The 4,873-nt window shown below is 39.5% G+C and overlaps 1 pseudogene; it reads left to right on the top strand.

The window, feature by feature from the left end:
* The first annotated feature begins 2,279 nt into the window (after positions 1 to 2,279).
* LOC123608829 lies at positions 2,280 to 3,720 on the top strand (annotated as a pseudogene).
* Positions 3,721 to 4,873: the final 1,153 nt, after the last annotated feature.

Here is a 4,873-nt window from a genome sequence, read left to right as displayed (position 1 = left end):
GTTTCACTATATAAGCCTCAATTTTTTTCCTGAAATTTTCTTTTTGTTGAAATGTGTGCACATATGCTGGTTCACAAAACAAATATATTTCTAAACTGTAGGTCTTAGTTTAAAAAGTTTGAGGGGAGCCTGAGTGGCTCAGTTGATTAAGCCTCTGACCCTTGATTTTGGTTCAGTCATGATCTCATAGTTTGTAGGTTCAAGCCTTGCATCAGACTCTGCACTGATGGCGAGGAGCCTGCTTGGGATTCTCTGGCTCCCTCTCTCTCAAAAGTAAATAAACATTAAAACTAAAAAACTTGGAAGCTACCATTCTATAGAACCAAATGCACCATTGATGACCTTATAAAAATTTAGTAAGCACCTGCCATTTGATTGGTTGAAATGACTCCTAACTGATATATACAATATGTACAATCAATCCATGGTAGGAAAGTAGGTCTGGACAAAATAACCATATTGGCACTAAAGCAGTGTACTAAATATAATTTATTTAATTATTTAACAATTGCAAAGGAAGATTTAGGTTACAAATATAATATGACTTACTCAGTATTACTTAAAGGTTCCATCGTCCCGGTTTTTAAATTTAATCTCCTCTCTAATGAAAAATCAACTCTAGGTTGTGTATTTGACAAGAACAGGAAGACTAATGAGCTTGTGTTATTTTTTTAAGCAGTAAGTGAGAAACAGATTTAAAGTTGACCTAATATGTTTTAGTTTAATGAGTTTTAGACTTTGGAGCTTTATTTCACCTCACCATAAACACTTGAATTCTAAATCTAATACTTCTCTTCATGGGATTTTCTATAATCAAGGAAGAAGAATAAAAGTTTTGAGCTTTTGGAATTGGTATAGAAAGTGCCTAATTTCAGAAATAAGTCACCACTGAAGGCTGAATTAAATGGAATCAGTTTATAATAAAATCTACATCAAGCACATGTTTCACTGGCTTATGTTTTCAGCAGCAAACTTTGAATGAAGCAAAAAAGATGGCAAGAGGATAAAGGCAGGTGTTTATTAACTATTATTTGGTAATATATGGCAAACTATGGAACAGTATCAATCAATGGCTTCTCTGAAACACAAGTGAACGAATTATAATGACTACAAATCTTGTCACAGTTTTCTATTCAATGTCTTTTTCAGCATTTTTTAAGTGATAGTATTTGCCGATAATCTTTCCAACTAATGTCAAAACTGTTTTTTTTTTTTTAAGAGAGAAAAAAGAGGGGCTTTGTTGGTTTGGTTTTCTTCTCTTTTGCTTTACAAAGTGAAAAGGGAAGTCAAGGCAACACAGAGCTAACCCAAAAATCGCAAATGCAGCAAACACGAGTTTTTTGAGAGCAATAATAACTTGTAAAATAATGATGGAATTAAAGTCTACTGAGTCAGGGCTGAGAGGAAGTAAGACTAAACAGGGGTGGTGAAGGCATCCACGGTCAGCAAAAAGGTTTTAGATAACCTGGAATGACCAAACACGGGGAAGAGAAAACACGAATCATAGGTCATATTTCACTTGGGAATCTGAGAGTCATAAAGCCTTTGCATTTTAAAGCTGGGAAGGACTTAGTTCAACACTGTCATTTCAGAGAAGAGGAAATTGAATCATGTTCTGCTAAGCTATATGGTATGTATTCTGTGTTTGTACAAATTGCAAGCGACTTTTCAGAACCAGCCTTACACACTAGATAAAATAGATATTTGTCTCCCTCCCCCACATTCACTTCCACTGTTTACCTGGAAACTCTCTTTATCCTTCTTCCCCTCTTGCTTTCTGTTCCTATTTATTTTTATTTTATTTTTTAATACACTAAGTGTCTTCAAATTTTCAAGTGGGGTGCTGGGCATTGGAAATATGTGATACCTGCCTTTAGGAAATTCATGATCTAATGGATTAGAAATATGAAAAAGAGACAGTAACACTGCAGAAATATGTTAAATAAAGGGGGATTAATGTATGATTCTATAATTTTCCATTAAACTAATAATTCAACCATTCTCTAGATATATGGAGAATTTGATGGTTAAGCTGAATTTTAAAGCATTAGGAAGAGTTAATCAGATTTTTATAAAGTATATGTAATGGAACAGTGTTTTGTTTATATTAATATGTATATGAGGTGAAGGAAGGAGAGAAACTATTTTGTGGGTAGTGGTTTAACTATAATATTCTGGGTAAAGTCTACCTTATTAAATAGACTTGTTTTTCTACCTATATTTACTCAAGTGACCCCATCCTGCCTCATGATTTAAATACCATTTACTACTTTTTTGCAATGGGTTTCCCACTAGAACACAGGTGTCATGAAAAGCACCACTAATCCTAAAAAAAATGGTAAAGGAAAAAAATCGTATCAACATTGTCATCATTGGACACATAGATTTGGGAAAGTCTACAACTACTAGTCATCGCATCTACAAATTATGGTGGGATAGACAAAAGAACAATGGAAAAGTTTGAGAAGGAGGCCACCGAGATGGGAAAAGGCTCCTCAAGTATGCCTGGGTCTTGAATAAACCAAAAGCTGATTATGAACATGGTGTCACCATTGATATCTCTCTGTAGAAGTTCAAGACCAGCAAGCATCCTGTGACTATCACTGTTGTCTCAGGACACAATAACTTTATCAAAAGGAGGATTATAGTACATGTCAGGCTGACCGTGCCGTCCTGATTGTTCCTGCTGGTGTTGGTGAATTTGAAGCAGGTTCTCCAAGAAAGGGCAGACCCGTGAGTATGTCCTTCTGGCTTACACCCTGGGTGTAAAACAACTTATTGTTGGTGTTAACAAAACGGATTCCATTGAGCCACCCTACAGCCAGAAGAGATATGAGGAAATTGTTAAGGAAGTAGCACCTACAACAAGAAAATCGGCTACAACCCTGACACAGTAGCATTTGTGCCATTCTCTGGTTGCAATGGTGACAACATGCTGGAGCCAACTGCAAACACACCTTGGTTCAAGGGATGGAAAGTTAACTGTGAAGATTGTGATGCCAATGGAACCACACTGCTTGAAGCTCTGGATTGCATTCTGCCACCAACTCATCCATCTGACAAGCCCTCGTGTCTGAGGATGCAAGCCTCCAGGATGTCTACAAAATTGGTACTGTCCCTGGGTGCCGGGTGTAGACTAGTGTTCTTAAACCTGACATGGCGGTCACCTTTGCTCCAGGCAATGTTACAACTGTAGTACAGTGTGTTGAAATGTACCATGAAGCTCTGAGTGAGGCTCTTCCTGGGGACAATGTTGGCTTCGATGTCAAGAACGTATCTGTCAAAGATGTTGGCCAGGGTGATGTGGCTGGTGACAGCAAAAATGACCCATCAGTGGAAGCAGCTGGCTTCACGACTCAGGGGATTATCCTGAACCATCCAGGCCAAATCAGTGCTGGATATGCACCTGTGCTAGACGGTCACACAGCTCACATTGCCTGCAGGTTCACTGAGTGGAAGGAGAAGACTGATCGTCGTTCGGGGAAAACACTGGAAGATGGCCCCAAGTTCTTGAAATCTGGTGATGCTGCCATCGTTAATGTGGTTCACGGCAATCCTATGTGTGTTGAGAGCTTCTGTGACTATCCTCCCCCAGGCCATTTTGCTGTTCGTGACATGAGACAGACGACTGGTGTGGGTGTCGTCAAAGCAGTGGACGAGAAGGTAGCTGGAGCTGGTAGGGACACCAAGTCCTCCCAGAAAGCTCAGAAGGCTAAATGAATATCATCCCCAGTACCAGCCACCCCAGTCTTTATTTTTTAAGTTTATTTATTTATTTATTTAGAACATAAATGTGCAGGGGAGGGGCAGAGAGAGAGAGAGAGAGAGAGAGAGAGAATCCCAAGCAGGTTCCTTGCTGTCAGCACAGACCCTGATGCGGGCTCAATCTCATGAATCCTTGGGGTCATGACCTGAGCCGAAATTAAGAGTTGGATGCTTGACTGAGCCACCCAGGTGCCCCCTGCCACCCCAGTCTTAATTAGTGGTGGAAGAATAGTCTCAGAACAGTTTGTGTCAATTGGCCATTTAAGATTAATAGTAAAAGACTGGATGGTGTTAGCAATGCATCCTAAAACCTTCAGAAGGAAAGAATGTTTTGTGGACCATGTGTTGTGTGTGTGTGTCATTTTTAGGTTATTGGTTTTTAAAATCAGTATTTTTTTTTCAATGTTTATTTATTTTTTGGGACAGAGAGACAGAGCATGAACGGGGGAGGGGCAGAGAGAGAGGGGGACACAGAATCGGAAGTAGGCTCCAGGCTCTGAGCCATCAGCCCAGAGCCCGACGCGGGGCTCGAACTCACGGACCGCGAGATCGTGACCTGGCTGAAGTCGGATGCTTAACCGACTGCGCCACCCAGGCGCCCCAAAATCAGTACTTTTTAATGGAAAAAAAATTTGATGAAAAATCTGTCACAGCATTTTAATACCTATTAAAACAAATCTTAATGAGAAAATAATAAACAAACACATAAATACATCACCCTATATCTTAAGCCTATATTTCTTCCGTGATCTTCAGACTTGTGGATACCTAACTGCTTACTCGACATCCCCATTCAAAAGTCTACTAGGAAGTTTTAATACAGTAGTTCCCAAAAGAGCTGTGGTTCCCTTTCAAACCCTTAATTACTGCAAATCCCCCACCTAGTTGCTGAGATAAACACCTTAGAGTCAGCCTACCTTCTTTTCTCATTCAACCCAGGTATCCTAACTATGTCTTGGCAAGGAGTATCACTTGATTTTTATCATCATTGCTGCAACTGTTATCTTCCAAGCCTCCTGGATATCCTATCACATCCCAATAGGTTTCTCTGTGTTTATTCTTCTCCTTTCCAATCTTTTCTCATTAACAGCCAGGTAGATCCTATTAA

This window comes from Leopardus geoffroyi, chromosome A1, assembly GCF_018350155.1.
Source record: "Leopardus geoffroyi isolate Oge1 chromosome A1, O.geoffroyi_Oge1_pat1.0, whole genome shotgun sequence".
NCBI classification, from domain to species: domain Eukaryota; kingdom Metazoa; phylum Chordata; class Mammalia; order Carnivora; family Felidae; genus Leopardus; species Leopardus geoffroyi.
The sequence above is the reverse complement of the archived record's forward strand: the minus strand, read 5'-3'. Positions and strand labels throughout refer to the sequence as shown.